At 41.8% G+C, this 21,430-nt stretch overlaps 2 long non-coding RNA genes and 1 pseudogene across 2 annotated transcripts in view; 1 reads left to right on the plus strand and 2 right to left on the minus strand.

The window, feature by feature from the left end:
- Positions 1–17,042, minus strand: part of LOC147356212 (uncharacterized) — a 30,911-nt gene extending 13,869 nt beyond the window's left edge. Inside the window, exon 1 of the long non-coding RNA XR_015143143.1 lies at positions 16,905–17,042. This is a non-coding gene — a long non-coding RNA (uncharacterized LOC147356212). The remainder of the gene's footprint in view (positions 1–16,904) is intronic.
- On the plus strand, positions 264–1,455 carry LOC147356213 (HIG1 domain family member 1A, mitochondrial pseudogene; annotated as a pseudogene).
- A 108-nt stretch (positions 17,043–17,150) lies between the features above and the next one.
- Positions 17,151–17,677, minus strand: LOC147356214 (uncharacterized). Its single transcript, XR_015143144.1, has 2 exons — positions 17,547–17,677; positions 17,151–17,362 (listed from the first exon to the last, which is right to left on the minus strand). It is a non-coding gene; the product is annotated as an uncharacterized LOC147356214 (long non-coding RNA).
- Positions 17,678–21,430: the final 3,753 nt, after the last annotated feature.

Raw genomic sequence — 21,430 nt, forward strand, 5'->3', positions numbered from 1 at the left:
AGAAATGAAAATCAAAACTATAATGAAGTATAAGATATTAAGAAGAGGTGGCAAGAATACACAGAAGAACTATACAAAAAGACCTCAATGACCCAGATAACCACGACAGTGTGATCACTCACCTATAGCCAAACATCCTGGAATGTGAAGTCAAGTGGGCCTTAGGAAGCATCACTACGAACAAAGCTAGTGGAGGTGATGGAATTCCAGTTGAGCTATTTCAAATCCTAAAAGATAATGCTGTTAAAAGTGCAGCACTCAGTATGCCAGCAAATTTGATTAACTCAGCAGTGAGTGGCCACGAGACTGGATAAGGTCAGTTTTCATTCCAGTCTCAAAGAAAGGCAATGCCAAAGAATGTTCCAACTACCACAAAATTGCACTCATTTCACATGCTAGCAAAGTAATGCTCAAAACCTTCAAGCTAGGCTTCAACAGTTTGTGAACTGAGAACTTCCAGATGTACAAACTGGATTTAGAAAAGGCAGAACCACAGATCAAATTGCCGGAATCCACTGTATCATAGAAAAGCTAGAGAATTTCAGAAAACATCTACTTATGCTTCATTGACTACGCTAAAGCCTTTGTGTGGATCACAACAAACTGTGGAAAATTCTTAAAGAGATGGGAATACAGACCACCTGACCCACCTCCTGTGAGACCTGTATGCAGGTCCAGAAGCAACAGTTAGAACTGGAACAACAGACTGGTTCCAAATTGGGAAAGAAGTACGTCAAGGCTTTATATTGTCATCCTGCTTATTTAACTTATATGCAGAGTACATCATGCCAAATGCCAGTCTGGATGAAGCACAAGCTGGAATCAAGATCTCTGCGAGAAATATCAATAACCTCAGATATGCAGATGACACCACCCTTATGGCAGAAAGCAAAGAGGAATTAAAGAGTCTCTTGATGAAGGTGAAATAAGAGAGTGAAAAACTCAGCATTCAAAAAATACTCATCTAGGAGAAGCCAGCTGGACAGCAGGTGCAGGAGTGTGGTCACTAGTGGATAGGAACCTGAAACATCTTGTGGTTGTCTGAAGATTCTTCAATCACTATGTCAAGGGACACATGTTTCTCTTTCCTCATATGATGAAGATCAGGGATGTTAACTTACCCGAAAAGCTAAGAGAGGCACCATTTGTCCCCATGGGAATGGCAGGTTTTGCAGCAATTATTGCATGTGGATTATATAGAGGGGAAATATTAAAATTTCTGTTCACCTGATCCACATGTGTGTGGCAGCCCAAAGCTTTGTTGTGGGAGCAATGTCTCTTGGTATGGGTTATTCCCTGTATCAAGAATTCTGGGCAAAACCTAAACCTTAGAAGAGGAGATGCCATCTTGGTCTTGTTGGTGGTGCTTGCTTTAATTAGACATCTCATACTGAGGTTATATATTTATGCTGAAAATAAATTTTTTGGGTCAGACAAGAACATGGTAATTTGAATATTGGCTTATTTTCTTGCAGGCTTGATTTGCCTGCTGACCAGATTACTGGTGACTAGTTCACTAGCTAGGTCATTCGGGGGAGTCAGATTCAGATCGGCACAAAAGAAACATGTCACTTTTAAATACATTTAATAGAGATACCTGTCCACCCTCTTAAACTCTTCTGTTGAAATTAGTTCTAAAGAAGACAACATGCCAATCCTGAAAATGCTCCCAGTTGCTGCAGAATATCATATGCTTTTGATGTAATGTAGGAGTCCTATTTTGGAGAAGGCAATGGCACCCCACTCCAGTACTCCTGCCTGGAAAATCCCACGGATGGAGGAGCCTGGAAGGCTGCAGTTCATGGGGTCGCTGAGGGTTGGACATGACTGAGCAACTTCACTTTCACTTTTCACTTACATGCATTGGAGAAGGAAATGGCAACCCACTCCAGTGTTCTTGCCTGGAGAATCCCAGGGACGGGGGAGCCTGGTGGGCTGCCGACTATGGGATCGCACAGAGTCGGACACGACTGAAGTGACTTAGCAGCAGCAGGAGTCCTATTTACTGCTGTTAATTTAACTTTCTGTCCTGTGGACTGAGTACTGTTTTAAGGGCTGGTTGGCTCTTGAGGAACCCTTTCAGAATAGTACATGGAATATAACATGATAAACCTCCCTGCAAGTAAAAAGTTGGTAACAGAGCCACTTTGAAGTAGTATTTATTTTAGGTCATAGTTGTAAACATGAGAACAACTTAACTGTCTATCCCTATTAGCGCTTTTGTAGTTGCAGAATTAGATTTTGCTGCTGTTATATTAGAATAATTTTAAATGTTATTTTGAAACAAATGTGTGTTTTAGGTGCTAATGCAAAGGTAAATAAAAAACACTTTTTAAATGTGCACAGTATGTTTATTCTCTCCAAAAGAATCATCAACTAAATAAAATGGCTATAATGGAAGTGATTGATGAGCAAGCTGGTTTGGTCAGATATTCTACAAACTTTGGTATGTCACAGAATGCTTTGCTGTACTTGTGAAATTCTCTTGTCTAACCTGAATTTACATTCCATGGTGATAACATGATAAATGTAGTGTTATTAAAGTAAGTGAACACACACACACAAAACAGGGTCATGTCATGTGGCCACATCACTTCATGGCAAATAGATGGGGAAACAGTAGAAACAGTGCGAGACTTTATTTTGGGGGGCTCCAAAATCACTGCAGATGGTGACTGCAGCCATGAAATTAAAAGACACTTGCTCCTTGGAAGAAAAGATGTGACCAACCTAGACAGCATATTAAAAAGCAGAGACATTACTTTGCCAACAAAGGTCCATCTAGTCAAAGCTATGGTTTTTCCAGTAGTCATGTATGGATGTGAGTTGGACTATAGAGAAAGCTGAGCACCAAAGAATTGATGCTTTTGAACTGTGGTGTTGCAGAAGATTCTTGAGAGTCCATCGGACTGCAAGATCCAACCAGTCCATCCTAAAGGAAATCAGTCCTGGGTGTTCATTGGAAGGACTGATGTTGAAGCTGAAACTCCAATACTTTGGCCACATGATGTGAAGAACTGACTCATTTGAAAAGACCCTGATCCTGGGAAAGATTGAAGGTGGGAGGAAAAGGGGACGACAATGGATGAGATGGTTGGATGGCATCACTGACTCTATAGACATGAGTTTGAATAAACTCCAGGAGTTGATGAAGGACAGGGAGGCCTGGAGTGCTACAGTCCATGGGGTTGCAAAGATTCAGACACGACTGAGCAACTGAAGTGAACAGGACTATACTGTCCATGGAATTCTCCAGGCCAGAATACTGGAGCGGGTAGCCTTTCCCTTCTCTAGGGGATCTTCCCAACCCAGGGATAGAACCCAGGTCTCCCACAATGCAGGCAGATTCTTTACCAGCTGAGCCACAAGGGAAGCCCATATTTTAAATGAAAGTTGCTCAGAAAATCGCCTGGATATATATCCAGAATCCAGACAAAACTATAATTTAAAAAGATACATGCACCCCTATGTTCATAGCTGCACTATTCACAATAATCAAGAAGACAGGAAAGTGAGAGTGAAGTCGCTCCGTCATGTCTGACTTTTTGCAACCCCATGAACTGTACCTGCCAGTCTCCTACATCCGTGGGATTTTGCAGGCAAGATTACTGGAGTGGGTTGCCATTTCCTTCTCCAAGGGATCTTCCCAACCCAGGGATCGAACCCGGGTCTCCTGCATTGCAGGCAGACTCTTTACCATCTGAGCCACCAGGGGGCTTCACAAGACATGGACACAACCTAAATGACACACACACACACACTGAATACTAGTCAGTCATAAAAATGAAGAAAACAATGCTATTTGCAGCAAAGTGGATGGACCTAGAGAAGATCATACTAAGTGAAGTAAGTCTGAAAGAGAAAGACAAATGCCGTATGAAATTACTTATACGTGGATTCTAAAATACAGCACAAATTACCATCAAAACAGAAACAGGTTCACAGGCATAGAGAACAGACTTATTGCTAAAGGAGAGTAGGGGTGAGAAAGAGTTGGATTAGGAATTTGGTATTAGCAGATGTAAACTATTATATATAGAATGGATCAACAACAAGGTTCTCTTGTATGGCCCAGGAAACGATATTAAATATCCTGTGATAAACCATAATGGAAAGGAACACAAAAACGAATGCACATGTCTATATAACTGAATCACCTTGCTATACAGCAGAAATTAAACACAACATTGTAAATCAACCATAATTCAATAATCTTTTAAAAAAACAGTCTAGGTCAATTAAATGATGAAAGGGAAAAAGAAAACCACATACCAGGATCCTACCTTGGACATGCACAACTCAACAAGTCCTCCATGTGCCACACTTTACCATGACCATCAACAGCGAAGGGGAACAAAATATGCCACCCCCAATATGCTGCATATTGATTATTTTGAATTAAAAAGCTACTTAAGAAACAGTCTTAAGAAACACCAGGACTTCCCTGGTGGTCTAGTGGATAAGAATCCACCTGCCAAAGCCGGGGACACAGGTTCGATCCCTGGTTGGGGAAGATTCCACATGCCACGGAGCAGCCAAGCCTAGGCACCACAACCACTGAGCCTGCGTGCTGCAACTACTGAAGCCCATGGACCTAGAGCCTGTGCTCCACAACAGGAGAGACCACGGCAATGAGAAGCCTGTGCACTGCAATGAAGAGTAGCCCCCGCTCTCCGCAACTCGAGAAAGACTGCATGCAGCAATGAAGACCTAGTGCAGCCAAGAATAAATTAATTAACTTTAAAAAAAAGTCAGTGCAAGAACACCCTGACTCTCCTTTGTCCACCTGAAAGCAGGAAATCAGTCTCCCATGTCAAAGGTACCCTCCCTGTACCAGGAGGCTACAGGGCATCCTTATCACCAGAGACAGGCAATTTAGGGACATGAAAGGCTATATAAACAAACCTTGTTACTTCACCACCAATTTGTTAACTCCAAGCCCAAACCCCTTTATCTTTTCAATTCCTCACAAATTTATTGTTTCCTTGTCTAAAAGGTATAAAAGCTGTCTACTTTGGTAACTCTTTTGAGTACCACATTTTTATGAGCTCCCGACCTCATGCGAAAAGACCCTGATGCTGGGAGGGATTGAGGGCAGAAGGAGAAGAGGATGACAGAGGATGAGATGGCAGGATGGCATCACTGACTTGATGCACATGAGTTTGGGTGAACTCCAGGAGTTGGTGATGGACAGGGAGGCCTAGTGTGCTGCAATTCATGGGGTCGCAAAGAGTCAGACATGACTGAGTGAACTGAACTGTACATATGAAATTAAATTTGTTTCTCTCCCATTAATTTTTCTTGTGTCAATTTAATTAATAGACTAGCTAAAGAATCTAGAAGGGAAGAAGGGACAAGTTTTCCTTGCCTGTAGCATCATATAGCTGGGATTCAAAACCTTGGGAGGAGATGAGGTTCATTAAAAGTATGTGGGGTACTTCCCCGGTGGTCCAGTGGTTAAGACTGTGCTTCCTCAGCAGTTTGACCAGGGTTTGATCCCTGGTCTGGGAACTAAGATTCCACAAGACACATGGCACGCCAAAAAATTTAAGAAAGAAAGAAAAGAACGTGGACTGGGGAAAAGAGAAGAGAATGGAAAACAGCCCTGAGTTTGCTGGCATGTAAGGATTGGCAGAGGAGGAAGGGATTGATGGAATGGGAAAGTCGAAGAGGGCAGAGGAACATGAGGACTGAGCAGTGTTATAAAAACCACAAGAAACATCATTTCAAGGAAGGAGTTGTGGATAACCCGAAATCCCTATAGAGCTGGTATCAGTGTACCATTCTGTATCAGAATGCAGGTTAGGTATTTCTAATACTTGAGAAAAGTCAGAAATTCTGGTGAAATCTCAGTTTAAATATGGTTCAAGTCAAAAAAGATATGACAACAAAAGCCTCCAGTTTGCAATCTCAGAGCTAGCAGACTCTTACCCCCACATGTGGAGGTTGAAAGAAGACTCCTTTATTTTCAAGGGACTGTTTGCCAGTATCCTAGACCTATTACAGGTACCTAAGGCCTCCTCCAACTGTTGAGACTTTCTGATGGCTTAACACCTCAGATGGTGATTATGTGGCTTTCCAAATAGAGATCCTTGGCTTAATCAAGTAGGTCAATGGAAAAACGTGCCTCATTCATTCACCTTCCTACAATTCTAATGTCAACCAGGAGACACCAGGTCAGACCTTGCCTCCATCAACTGCTTCAGCCAGACTGCTGACTCAGTTTCACAACGTCTTCCTTTGGTGGTTCCTGGCAGTTTGCTCTCTCCAAGAAGCCCTATCAGAGCCACACACCACCTAGGATACATTTATAAGCCTCTGCTCAGCTCAGTGGTGATTCCTTCAAGTTCTAGCAACACTCCCAAGAGGACTAGTCCAGGCCAGTTTTCCTCTCATAGGTAGTGTGATAACTCATGCCCTCTTTGCAGTGAAAGTGTGAAGTCACTCAGTCGTGTCTGACTCCGCGACCCCATGGACTGTAGCCTGCCAGACTCCTCTGTCCATGGGATTCTCCAGGCAAGAATACTGGAGTGGGTTGCCATTTCCTTCTCCAGGGGGCCTTCCCGACCCAGAGATCGAAGCTGGATCTCCTGCGCTGCAGGCAGACTCTTTACCATCTGGCGCTCCTCTTTGCAGACCTGGTAATAAAAAGAACTGCCACTTTTGAATCATCACTAGGTATTAACATATACTGGGAACTCTATATAGGTGATTCCTTATCCATTTGGCAACATTGTGAAATGTCTGTTATTTCATTTTATAGATAAGGGAATATATATTTCAACAAAGTTGAGGGACCTGCCCGAAGTCCCAAAGCCAGTTAGATGGATCTGGGACTTGGGCCTAAATGAATCAGATTTCTACTACACAAGCAGCCTTTCCTGTCTACGTACAGTTATCTGTTTGGGCCAAGTGTAATATAGCTGCCAAACAAAGCTGATTTAGAGATCCTAGTAAACAAAGTTTTATTGCCAACCAGCCAGCCACCAAAGGGATCTGGGAATTGAAGGTAATTTGCTTATAGATTCAGGCCTTATGGCCTCTGAGCTAGAGGATATTTATCAGAAACCTTGAAAATGGCAGACATGTGTCAGAGAAATAGGTCTCTCTCTTTCTAAGGCAACGACTAGTTTTTCTGATCACTGGGTCAAACATTTCATCTTCTCCAGCTAGAATGGCCAGAACTAGGTGACATCTATGAAGCACAAAAGAAATTCATACAAGTGTGTTTTACCAGCTCAAGGGACTGGGAGCCCCTTGAGAAAACAGAAAAGTTTGGCCTATTCATCTTTGTCTCCCCCACATCAGTACCTGACTCTTGAAAGGCACTCACTAAACACTTATGGAGAACTAAATGAAATACCTCGTCAATGAAAAATTAGTCAGCTAATCTAAGAAAGAAATTGAAAAAAAAATTTTCAGCCCAATTGAAGATTATCTAAGCCAGGAACAGCATCTCAGAAAGCTTGGAGAACTGTTCTGTCCATTAGAAGTCAACCACAGTCACCGAAGTCTTTTGAGGCAGAGGGCTATACATTAAGTGATGTATTATTGACAGCTTACACAATCTAGCAAGCAGTGGGTCAGGGGTCATTGTGGCCCTTTACAAGATTAAGAAGGAATGTTATCTTTTAAGGAGTTGTCTTGCTGATGCTGGGAAAATCTTGCTGTTTATAGTTGAGCAGGAATTTCTGCCTGTGGGGAGGTTTGGTTCATGGACAAAAAGGGTAGCCAGTGCACAGTGTGGGGAGAGAGGAGGCCAAAGGCAAAGAAATCTTAAAAATATATATTTATTTATTTGGCTGTTCTGGATCTTAGTCGTGGCATGCGGGATATAGTTCTCTGACCAGGGATCGAACCCAGGCCCCCTGCATTGCAAGCCCAGAGTCTTATCCACTGGACTACCAGGGAAGTCCCCAGAGACATCTTTTTTATGTTTAAATTTTTTTTGCTGTAAAATATGAATTTTATTTCACAATCTGGTTCTGAACTAGGGGATGTTTTTGTTTGTTCACTTTTGTTTTGTTAGGTCCAAAAGTCACATTTATCCGGAGAGAGAGGATATGCAATCACTGAGAAACAGCAAAGAAACGATGAAACTGAAGCTGTATAAAGATAATTCTAAAAATATCTTCTGCTGAAAGTAGTCATTGAGAAGAACAAGAGGTGATCTCAGAGGTTTAGAGCCGAAAGCTTTTTGTGATCATCACAGCCCTGAATCTTCTCATTGGACAGAACAGAAGCCAGAGATGGGAAGTGACTTGAGCAAGGTCACATATATCCAGTATTGATTATGCCCTCGGGATGCAGGAAGGGTCTGTTCCTCCTGTTTGAAAGACATTCCACCCACTTTATAGCCTCAGTATATTCATTCCTTTGCAAGTTGACATTCAGCTGGTAAGATAATTACTAACTCCAGCACTGCCCCTGAGGTGCATTTGCAAAACTCCAGGGCTCCACCGAACACAGTTTGAAAATTACTGACTTAGATAATTTATTGCTCTTTATTTAAACTTTTAGCACATTCAAGTAAAAATGTCTTTTAAGTCCCTGAAAACTGGGTATTCTCATTGGCAGCATTTATTCTTCTCTTCATTTCCTGATGAATAAACCCATTAATGAAAGAATGTGCTGTGTACTTTCTTTGGTGCTATTATTCATCTGAATTAACATGTGCGTGGGCAGAGCTCAAGTGGTGAGACTGAGATCCTGCGCTGGGTGGGCCGTCTTCAGGGTCTCAAAACCCAAGGGTGCCCAAGCTTGCTTTGCAGTGATGTCAAGAATAGTGCTCTTGAGAACTGAATTGCTGAAACTGAAATTTCTAAGTTTGAAATTCTGAGTAAGATAGAGAACTGCAGAAAAGAATGATAAACAACCTGCTTACTCTACACTGGTAGAGTACAGAGTAAAACTTCCTAATTGCTTGCAATAATAAGGATCATTTATTGGATATTTGGAACATACATAAACATGAGACAACTACCATCATTATTCCCATTTTACTGTTGAGAAAATTAAGGCTTAGTAGCAGGGGTTCTTAACTCAAAGAAACTCCCTCTGGCCAAATAAAGCAGAGTTGGGATGAGCAGATACTGGAGAGGAGAGATCTCTTGAAGGGTTTTAGTGGCGACACCAAGGGGAGCTGAGGGAGGGAAGGTTTTCTCAATCTTTAGTATGTAGGATGTGGAAGTAGAGTACAGACTCTGGAGCCAGGCTGCTAAGATTAGGATCCTGGCTCCACCCCTTACTCTAAGTGATCTTGCACTGGGTCTATTGGTTTGCCCATCTGTAAAGTGGGGATAATAATAGAACCTATCTCAAAGAATAGCTGTGTTTAAAAACAGCTCAGTGCCATAATCAAGGTGGGATCTCAGTACAATAGCTATCATTAGCTAATGTATAAAGGGGTATATGTGGCACTAGTGGTAAAGAATCTGCCTACCAATGCAGGAGACAAGAGATGTGGGTTTGATCCCTGAGTCAGGAAGACCCCCGAAGGAGGAAATGGCAACCCAATCCAGCACTTTTGCCTGAAGAATCCCATGGAGAGAGGAGCTTGGCGGGCTATAGTCTATTAGGGTTGCAAAGAGTCAGACACAACTGAACCAACTTAGTGTACACACGTGTATACGTAAGGCTGATTCATTTTGCTGTACAGTAGAAACTAACACAACATTGTAAAGCAACTCTACGGCAATAAAAGTTAATGTTTAAAAAAGAGATAATTAAATAAAGTGCTATGTAGATGTGCTTTCAAGTCCTCTCCTTGTGTGTGCCTCCCTTTCATCAAATTGGTGTCTTTGATTTTTACCTAGAAACTCTAACTGAATTAATCAGTGCTGGTCATCATTAGTGCCAGCTGTGGTTCAGTTATATGTCCTTCAACCTCTTACTGGTCCAGGCTGAGATGCAGGGAGAGTATCCCACCAATGCAGACAGACCTAATCATTTCAGTCTCTCAAAAAACAGCAGAAAGGATCCCATGAAATCATAAGGAGTTTTCAAAAACCAAGTATTTGAGGAGAAACAATAAGGAATGACTTGGATTGTTTTGAAAGATCTTGTGTGACTGGAGACCAGGGTGGGTAATAAACTGAATCCCAGAATGAAACAAAATACACAAAAGGGAGGGCTTTTGTTCTCTGGGGCTTCCCAGGTGGCACAGTAGTAAAAAATCCACCTGCTGATGCAGGAGATGCAAGAGACGTGGGTTCAATTCTTGGGTCAAGAAGATCCCCTGGAGGAGGAAATGGCAACCCACTCCAGTATTCCTGTCTGAAAAATTCCATGGACAGAGGAGCCTGATGGAGTATATAGTCCATGGGGTCACAAAGAATCAGACACGACTGAACAACCTAGCAAGTAGTTACTATACCAAGAATCCCCAGGAGCAGGCCTGTCCATTGGGGATACTCACTAGCTCTCGAATGCATTCTCTAAAGCTGCCTCCTAATAAGGCTGGCAGAGAGAAACAGGGTGATGGGCCCAGGCAAGCACACCATAGGGGAGAACCTCCACCGTGGGGGCTGTGCCCACTGCCAGAGGGTCTGCGCTACGGAGTGCCGACCTCTGCACAGATTCTAAAACCAGAGAAAGAGCCCAGATTTGTCAGAGAGCCATATTGGAACAGAGGAAGAAGAGATTTAAAAAAAAATAGGTAATTGTATCAATAAAGCATAAGCTTCATAAGGAAAAAAACAAAAATTCTTTCCTGGGAATTCTAATCTCACCATCATATAAGGACTTTGCACAACTCATATTTCTGGAAAAGGTGGGGGAAGTCATTTCCCTGGCATAGCCTCAGGCCTTACAGATTCAAACTGGGACATCAGTTTTTCCTTGATTCATGAGAACTGCCTTCTTTTTGTTTTGGTTCCTTTAAAAAAAATATTTTTTTACTTATTTGCTGTTCTGGGTCTTCATTGCTGTGCTCGGACTTTCTCTCTCATGGTGAGAAGGGGTTATTCTCTAGCTGTGGCTAGCAGGGGTTACTCTCTATTGGGATGCACAGGCTTCTTATAGTGGTGGCTTCTGTTGTGAATCATGGGCTCAAGGGCTCCCAGGCTTAGCTGCTCCATGGAATGTGATCTTCCCAGGATCTTCCCGTGGGAAGATCAAATGCGTGTCACCTGCATTGGTAGGGGGACTCCTAACCACTGAATCCCAGGAAAGTCCTGCTTTTGTTCCTTTTGTGCTTCCACCACCAATAATATTTCATTATCACATGTGATGTTAGCTATATGTTTTTAAGAGAGGCCCTTTTTCAGGTTGAGTAATTTCTCTCTAGTCCTAATTTGCTGAGAATTGTGAATAGCTGTTGAATTTTGTCAAATGCTTGTAATGCCGTTGAAATGATCATGTGGATGTTTTTTCTTATATTATTAATGGTGAATTACATTAATTGGTTTTCAAATATTAAACCAATCTTGTATACCTGGCTTAAATCTGCTATGATAATGATGTATTATTGTTTTTCAATTTGACTTACTAATATTTTGGTAAGAATTTTTGTGTCACTATTCATGAGAGATATGCTTTAATTCTCTTTTTTGTTGTTATCAAGCTTTTGTATTAGGATATTTTTGGCCTCAGAAAAGTTAGGAATATTTTCCCTCTTCTATTTTTGGAAAGAATTTAAGATTAGTGTTAAGTCTTCCTTAACTATTTGATAGAATTTACTAGTGAAACCATTTGGACCTGGAATCCTTTTTGTGGAAAAGTTTTGATAACACATTCAGTTAAAATAACAGATACATGGATATTCAGAGTTTCCATTTTTTTCTCTTTTCATTTTTGGTGAGATGTTTTTCAATGACTTTGTGCATTTTAAGTTGTTGAGTTTACTGACAGTTGTTCACAATAATCCCTTCTTTTTTATTGTCTGTAAGATCTGTAATGATGCTTCCTCTTTCATTCCCAATATAATAAACTGCTTTTTTTCCCCTTATTAGTCTAGCTAGGGGCTTAGCCATTTTATTTTTTCAATAAAACAAATTTGGGGTTTTGTTTAATTTTTCTACAGCCTGTTTTCTGTTCTACTGATTTCTGTTATTTTGGTCTCCTCTCTTCTACATCTTGTGAGTTTAATTTATTTTTCTAGTTCCTTAAGGTGGAAACTTAGGTTATTGGTTTTAACCATTTCCCTTTCAGTTTCTGCCTGCTTTTAGTTCTTCTCTGGAACCTTTAAAACAGCTATTGTCCATCATTTCTAAGTGTTATCTGCAGGACAATCATTCAGTATAAGCCCTTCCATCATTGCTGAGACTAGAACTCAGTTTTAAGATTCAAAATCTTGGGTAAGTATAGTAACCCAAGTGTCAACTTCCTCATCTGTAAAGTGGAGGTAATTTAACGTATCTTAGAAGACTGTCATGGAAAGCAAATGAGATGATGCATATGAAAATGTTTTTCAAAGAACAAGCATGGCATATAAATTATATTTAGTATCATTAATGCAACATCAAGTTAATATAATTATATACTCCTTTGTCATGTACTTGTACTGATATTTCCACCAAAACTTAAGATGCAATTCTAAGTCATCTAATTTTCATAGCCTGGTAGATGGGGAAGATGTTTCTTTATCCTTTTCCAATATATTCTAGCTAACCTTATAATTATATGCAGCTTCTTGGTCAACTGATATTGAATGTCTATCATGTATATATTAGGCATTTTTATACACAGTATTTTATTCATTTCATTTCTCACATAATCAGTTCAGTTCAGTTGTTCAGTCGTGTCTGACTCTTTGTGACCCCATGAATTGCAGCACACCAGGCCTCCCTGTCCATCACCAACTCCCAGAGTTCACCAAAACTCTTGTCCATCGACTCGGTGATGCCATCCAGCCACCTCATCCTCTGTCGTCCCCTTCTCCTCCTGCCCCCAATCCCTCCCAGCATCAGAGTCTTTTCCAATGAGTCAACTCTACGCATGAGGTGGCCAAAGTATAGTGCCCTCCAATTTAGCAATATGTAACAATAACTTAAAAGACGCTTACTCCTTGGAAGAAAAGTTATGACCAACCTCGATAGCATATTCAAAAGCAGAGACATTACTTTGCCAACAAAGGTCCGTCTAGTCAAGGCTACGGTTTTCCCTGTGGTCATGTGTGGATGTGAGAGTTGGACTGTAAAGAAGGCTGAGCGCTGAAGAATTGATGCTTTTGCACTGTGGTGTTGGAGAAGATTCTTGAGAGTCCCTCGGACTGCAAGGAGATCCAACCAGTCCATTCTGAAGGAGATCAGCCCTGGGATTTCTTTGGAAGGAATGATGCTAAAGCTGAAACTCCAGTACTTTGGCCACCTTATGTGAAGAGTTGACTCACTGGAAAAGACTCTGATGCTGGGAGGGATTGGGGGAAGGAGGAGAAGGGGACGACAGAGGATGAGATGGCTGGATGGCATCACTGACTCGATGGACATGAGTCTGACCGAACTCTGGGAGTTGGTGAGGGACAGGGAGGCCTGGTGTGCTGCGATTCATGGGGTCGCAAAGAGTCGGACTTGATTGAGCGACTGAACTGAACAATAACTAAAAAAATTTTCCCACCTTGATTCTCTTAAAAATCTTAATGAAATCAGAGAAAGCACCCAGATATATGCAAATTGTTTATTTCAGTCTAACCCACACCAAAAAGATAGTGAAACCAAAATGTGTATAAAGGATTTGTTAAATTATGATGCATACATATAATGTAATACTATTCAACTGTTAAAAACATTCAGATTATTTCATCACATGGGAAAAGGTATATAATATTAAGTGTAAAGAATAAGATTACTGTTTAAACATCATGATTACAATTTTGTTCAAAATAGGAATCAGAAAAAAGTAGCTGTAAGGAAATACACCTGAATGATCATCTCTAGAGTGATAACAGTTAGGGATGGTTGTTTCTTCACATGCTTCGTCTGAGGCTCTAAATTGTTCACAATGAATGTATGATTTTTGCTTTCAGTTTCTGGTTTGGATCCAGAGACACTCTGACTGGGTTGATCTTAACTCAGTAAATAGTCACCTCCTTAGTCCACATATAGCCATTATTTATTAATTTGTTTATTAGAATGTAGTAAGTACTCATATGCCCAATGCTCAATATAAAAGCTCAGATTAAAATAAAAATTTGCATCTAGGCATGAATCCTCTCCTATCCCACTCACCACTTTTTCTTACTGAAGATAACCACCTCCCCAAATCTCATAATTCCCTTCTTTTCCTTTTAATAAAGTTGTATGTAATTGATACATGCTTTTATAAAGCTATATGAACTATATATTTTTGTCTTGGTGGCTTCAAATTTTTTAAGAAGGTCAGATCAGATCAGTTGCTCAGTCGTGTCTGACTCTTTGTGACCCCATGAATCGCAGCATGCCAGGCCTCCCTGTCCCTCACCAACTCCCGGAGTTCACTCAGACTCAAGTCCATCGAGTCAGTGATGCCATCCAGCCATCTCATCCTCTGTCGTCCCCTTCTCCTCCTGCCCCCAATCCCTCCCAGCATCAGAGTCTTTCCCAATGAGTCAACTCTTCACATGAGGTGGCCAAAGTACTGGAGTTTCAGCTTTAGCATCATTCCTTCCAAAGAAATCCCAGGCCTGATCTCCTTCAAAATGGACTGGTTGGATCTCCTTACAGTCCAAGGGACTCTCAAGAGTCTTCTCCAACACCACAGTTCAAAAGCATCAATTCTTCAGCGCTCAGCCTTCTTCACAGTCCAACTCTCACATCCATACATGCACCGGACCTTGCTTCTATCACCAGTCACATCCACAGCTGGGTATTGTTTTTGCTTTGGCTCCATCCCTTCATTCTTTCTGGAGTTATTTCTCCACTGATCTCCAGTAGCATATTGGGCATCTACTGACCTGGGGAGTTTCTCTTTCAGTATCCTATCATTTTGCCTTGTCATACTGTTCATGGGGTTCTCAAGGCAAGAATACTGAAGTGGTTTGCCATTAAGAAGGTAGTATGCTATAAATTGTCTTCTAAGACTTCATTCACTTAATATTGCTGAGACTCATCTCTATTGATGCGTAGACCACGGTAGCTTATTTATTTTTATTACTATATAATATTCTATTGTGTGACCATATTACTGTTCATTCTGTATTTTAGGCTATTTCCAGACATTTCCTGTTAAGAAGAGTACTATAAATATTCTTGTACATAAATTCCCATTGTCCCTATATACCAATTTGGATATAAACCTGGGAGTGGAAAGCCTTGTCATAGGGTGAGTGAAAGTTTAAACAGCAGTGTGGAACTGTTTTTCCAAAGTGGTTGCCTCAGTCTATACATATTCCCACCAGCAGTGTATGAGATTCTGTGAATCTGTATCCTTACTAGCATTTGGTATTGCAAGATATCTTGCTTTTTTCTTTTTAAATAATTTTATTTATTTATTTTGGTTTGGCTGAGTCTTCAGGGCTGCACGGGCATTTCCCTAATTGCAGTGAGCAGGGGTTACTCTTTGTTGCAGCGTGGGGGCTTCTCTCTGCAGTGACGTCTCTTGTTGCGGAGCAGGGGCTCTAGAGCACGAGGGCTTCAGGAGCTACGGCTTGTGGGCTCAGTGGTTGTGGCTCCCAGGCTCTAGAGCACAGGCTCAATAGTTGTGGTGCATGGGCTTAGTTGCTCCACTACATATGGGATCTTCCTAACCCAAGGATTGAACCCAGGCCTCCTGCATTAGCAGGCAGATACTTTACCACTGAGCCACCAGGGAAGTCTGATGTATTGCTTTTATCCTCAGGAAAAGAAGAATGTTTGTAAAACAAACCGAAAACAGAAACAAAACTTCCTCGCCCTCCTTTTCCCCAAAACTCCAGGAAAGATTCAGGCCACAGGTGGTGATACATAAAACTATTCCTCCCCCAGCAGCTTTTCAAACTCTTCTAGCTCTAGAAACCCTCTTCCAACAATGAATTGGGAGCAGTGCGGGGGTGTGAGAAGTAGGAAACCTGCAGAATTGTGTGTCATGGGGACTCTTTCCAGCAGATGGTGAAATTATTCTGTAGGTTTGAGCTAGAAACCTCTTATTCTCTTTCTCTCTGTCTCTGTCTCTCCTTTCTCTCCTGAAATACAAACACTGGACTAGATACATCATTTTTTATTCTCTGCACTATGCTCCTAAAATACTTTCCTTGCAATTCTTTTTGCAAATATCAGAGAACTGACCTGCTTATTGAGTGCTTTGTTTTTCCTTGACTTGAGTAAAAACCTGCCAGTTACACCAAGTGGGGTGAGGGTTTCCCTGAACAAGCAATGCAGAGAGTGAGAAATTCAAAACCATAACAATTGGAGGGTGTGATTGGAGGGTGGGAGGGAGGCTCAAGAGGGAGGGAACACACACACACACACACACACACACAGTTATGGCTGATTCGTGTTGTTGTACAGCAGAAACCAACACAACTTTGTAAAGCAATTATCCTCCAATTATAAAAAAAGAATTGGACAGCCTGTTTCAACAGTAGCACCCTGGTTGCCTCTCCTTTCAAAACTGAGTCCTAGTTTCTATCACTATCACTTTGTAGTAACCTGTGTCATGATGCACTACACCAGACAGATGTGAGAATCTGTGATTTCGCACCTACAATAAATTAGCTTCTTCTCACTTACGGGTTCAAGGCTATAATCAGAGCACTTATCCAAAATGCAACTCAGAGAACTTTTTAGAGATAGCTGAAATATTCCCCATTTTTTAGGAGGCAGAAATACAAACAAGACTCAGTGCACACAAATATTAGCATCCAAAGAAATGAACGAGTTCACAAATCAGGTGAAAGTCCAACAGCTTTTTCCTCTCTCCAACAGATACAGAACAAACTGGCTTATTCTAAAGCAAAAGCCCCAAGCAGAGTGAAAATGAAGTTTCCAGCTGTACACACTGGAGTGACTTACCCTTCTGCGTGGAGCACACTGGTTCCCAAATGTTGATTCTCTGATCCAACTGCCAAGTACTGGGGCAGGGGGTGCCGCTTTGGGGAAATTTGAACCGTAGGTCCTCAGGACAAGTGGTCCTGACAGCTGCTGAAAACCTACCTGAAAATTCTCTGAGTGGGGTCACATTTTTGGGTCACCAAAAATTGTACTGAGTCCAGGCTCTTACTGCTCACCATACAACGTGCCAATAAATCGAGAGGCAGCTTGTTGGGGCAAGGAATAGCAATTTTATTCGGAAAGCCAGCAGACCAAAAAGACGGTGACCTCATGTCCCAGACAAACATCTTGCCTGAGTTAGAACTCAAGTTTTTTTAATACAAAACAGGAACTTCCGGGTTCCCAGCAGCCTTTGGGGAGGATGTGTTAATTTCTTCCTGCTTGCAGTCATTCACAGGTGGGCCTTGTCAGGATGTTTTCTGTGAGCGAAACAGAGGTATTTTAGCTTAATGTTCATTACCTGGGAGGTAGAGTTCCCAGAGATGGGCCATTTATGTACAACTTAAGCTTATAGGCAGCATCACTTTAGTGAGTAACTTGTAATAGAGTTGAAAGATTTTTCCCTATGACAAAACAAACCTCTAAGAAATTGAATGAACTCACCTGATATCTGGAATTGTAAACAGATAAATCGTGTTTCTAAGAACATATGACAAAAAATGATTTGGACTAAGCAGCAATTGATACTAAGCCATTCTTTCTTTTAAAAGTTAATTAATTAACTTTTGGCTGTGCTGGGTCTTCGTTGCTGCCCAGGCTTTTCTCTAGCTGCAGTGAGCAGGAGCTATTCTTCATTGTGATATGCAGGCATTTTATTATGGTGGCTTCTCTTGTCGTGGGACACAGGATCCAGGGTGTGTGGGCTTCAGTAGCTGTGACATGGGGGCTCAGTAGTTGCACCGCCCAGGCTCTAGAGCACAGGCTCAATAGTTGTGGTGCACGGGCCTAGTTGCTCCTTGGCATGTGGGATCCTCTCAGACCAGGGATTGAACCTGTGTCTCCTGCATTGGCAGGCAGATTCTTTTACCACTGAGCTACCAGGGAAGCCCAATGCTAAGCCATTCTATCAGAAGGTAGAGAAGTAGAAGCTTCAGTTGGTCCCTGACCATCATCTGAAATCACCAGTGCACGAGGAGTGTTCTCTTTTCTGCTCTCAACAGCAGGTGGGAATGCAGGGATCCTTTGCCAGGATCAAAAAGGGGCCACGAATCACATATTTTTAACAAAGGGCATAAAACAAAATGTTGCTCTATTTGGCAATGCTCTTTGACTAAAAAAAGAAAATTGTGTGTATTTTCCAGAAACCATACTTAACTGACTCCAACTCTGAAGGCGGTGTAACATGCTGGTTCATTATAAGGATCAGTTATCAAGCTTCTATTTTGAGTTCAAAAAGCTAAATCCCAAAATTGACTTCAAGCTACAGAATGAAAGGTTGAGAAAAGTTCAACTTGGAGACAACAGACCATCTTACTACTGTTCATGAGAGATTCCTGCACAAGTTGATCAAGAAGGTATCAATTCTCCATGGGCCTAGAATCAGGGCAAGCAGCCTTGGAAATTTCAGCTGAGTCTCACCAGGAAGGACACAAGCACAGCATTTGGGTAACACATTTAGCAAACTGATAGGGCACTAATTAGAAGGCAATAAACTCCCTTCGTTGTACTAGCCAGTGGGTTCAGATTGGTGAGGAGGTGGCCTTGAACCCTACCCATCGGAGAAGACCACAGTCTCAGGGGAAAAGTCTTTAATTATTTTTTTTTTTGAGGCTTTAAATAAACTAAATTCTATGAGAAGACATGCTCAAAATCCAACCAGAGAGGCACCTGTAATCTGCAAGTTTTCAGACATTTGTTCTGAGGTCGAAGAGCTGCAAAAAAGAAAGGTGTCAGTCTCGATTTGAGCTTCCGTGTTTGTAAACTCAGCCAGTTCATGCCTGGTTGGTTATGTCCTCGGGTCTTCCCTCATTCGTGGTGGTAACTGCCAAATCCTGGGCCTCCCACAAAGATGTGAGGCTTCTGGAGGACATAATAAATTTATATAAGATTTGAAGTTGATAAATCCTTAAGTGACCTCTTCTAAATTCTCTTCATCCACGATCTCATCAATTTAGCCAAAGTTTTGTGGTCGTTTCCCTCATGCCAACAAACCAGTCATGCGTGGGGACAAACTGCATCCCCTACCAACTCGAAACAGAACTTCTCATTCACTCTGTACCTAAGTATGAGTCCCTAGTCTGTCCCAGGTACTCTTCTAGGTCCTGGGGAAGCAGCAGTGTACGAACTGAGGCTTTAACCCCCATGGAGCGTCCCTTCAAGTTTTAGTCAACAATTCACTGTGGAGACCAGAGAGAAGCAGAACATATATTGAGGGACTAGACATAGTTTTAAAACACCAGAGATGATGTTTAAATGACCTTCCTTCAGCAAAATTCACCTAGAAGATAAGGTCTTTCTCTAAGGACTTTCAGAAAGCCTCTTTCTGCATCTTGTTCTTCTTAACAAGTTCAGTTATTGGCCCAGATAGGCCCCAGTGCAGCCTGGGAAAGGCAAACCAGAGGGAGACATTATATTGACCCCAAATCTTCATTCTTAAGTTAGACAAGTAGAGATGGATTCATGATAATATAATGCTGAGACCAACTATGTGATTAAAATTTTCCCTCAGAGAATCCTCATTTTCAGATTCTCTTCATTAATAGATTTTCTACAGAGGAGGAATTTTAGCTGCAGAAGTTGCCAATAAGCAAGACATTTCCCAGGGAGAGTTTTACATGCGCCTTATAAACACCAGGACTTGTTGATGGGTAAGTCATGAGAAATCTGAATCAGAGCATCAAGAGTCCAGATAAAAGTTTCCAGCTAGTTAGTGGCTAACCATGCAAGTGGAGTAGAGAGATCAGATAAGATAAATCATGGAAAGCACTTTTTGGACTTTAGCCAGAAGTTCGCTTATGACATAGGAAAGAATAGTTTCAGCCAAGAGGTGGAGAAAAGGCCTGGATGCTATGAGTGGAGGGGGAAGCCGATAATGAGGCAGGCGGAGAGGGAGTAGACTCCATGAAGCGTGACGGCACTCACCTCCTAATTTATGTCCTTGCTTCTCCTCCATCCTGCACACCTACACACTTGCTTCTAAAATGTACACACTCAGGCCCATAATCCTTCAATAGCACCCTTATAACCTGCACAATAAATGTCAAACTTAGCATAGAACACCCCTTCCTAGCCTGAACCTGGCTTACAGTTATTTACATAACTGCCAGTCTTTGTCACTGGGTTATTCTCTGACAGACTTGCCCCTTAAAGGAATGCACCATCTCTTATTTGGCATTTTATGTCTCCCTGCCTCTACCCGTTACGAAACAGCACTCAACTCACATGGTTGAATGAATGGAAAAATAAGTAAGAGATAGAATGAATGAATGAATGATACCAGCACTGACTGCAAGAATGGGTTTCCGTGTCCCAGTATGGCAGGTGAACATAATCTTTGTGAAATGATTGTCTTTCCCTTGTAAACGCCTTGATGAGTTGGAACTAAAAATCTCTATAAATCCAACATCCTGCTGTTGCTCAGTCATTGTCAGAGTATTTTAATTGGGTGGTTGGAGTTACCTTGATGTCTCCTTATTATAACTAGACAAGTTCAACTGACATGAAGATCTCTGATTGGAATAGGATTCTCTCGGCGATGTGACAAGTGTGTCTGGAAGCCCTACCGTTTAGCATGACACCAAGACACAACACATGCCCGGTTCTGTCAAACCCCCGAGTCGTGCTTGTGGAATCAACGGAATCACCGGGATGATAATCGACTCTGCTCTGTGATTCCCCTGTTGGCACATTTATTTTAGCTCTGCTGGCAGAGAGGGAGGCTTGCTCTACTAATTCACTGCGACGTTGTTTTTTAATTAGGTGTCTTGACACAGCAGGCATTCCAGTCTTGAACATTTCTTTTGTTTCTTTAATGTGCCAGCAAGCTGTCTGACTTTTAGCTGCCTGATCTTTCAGAAAGGTTACCTGCAGTGTAAAATGAGATACCAGACGTAAGGCACCTTGCCCAGTGTTTGGCACCTGAGGGGTCTCTGAGAATGTTCATTATGTCTCCCTGTTCATCTTTGCCTTCCGTCCTTCTGCTGCTTTTAGTTAACCTTGGAGATGAAACGTTAACTGGGTAAGGCTTACAATTTTCTTCATCCCAGAAGAGAGTCCAGTAAATCTACAAACTGAGACTGCATAGATTCTGTAAATAAAATGGCCACAATTTATTGAGTGCTTTCTATGTGCCAAGTGTTACACATTTCATTATTTTTCATCCTCACAGTAACGCTAAGAGGTAGACATTTTTCTTGTGCCTGCTTTTTAGGGGAAGAAACCTTAACCTAGAAGCCAAGTAGCTGAGGTTCCAGGGAGGGTCAGCAAAAGAGGTGGGGGAATAGTGCCTGTCTGCCTCCCTCCCCGTCTTCATCCTCAGCCCCTGCACA

The sequence above is a fragment of the Bos grunniens genome, chromosome 16 (assembly GCF_055505025.1).
Source record: "Bos grunniens cultivar Pamir isolate PY7600 chromosome 16, Bosgru_T2T1.0, whole genome shotgun sequence".
Lineage (NCBI taxonomy): Eukaryota > Metazoa > Chordata > Mammalia > Artiodactyla > Bovidae > Bos > Bos grunniens.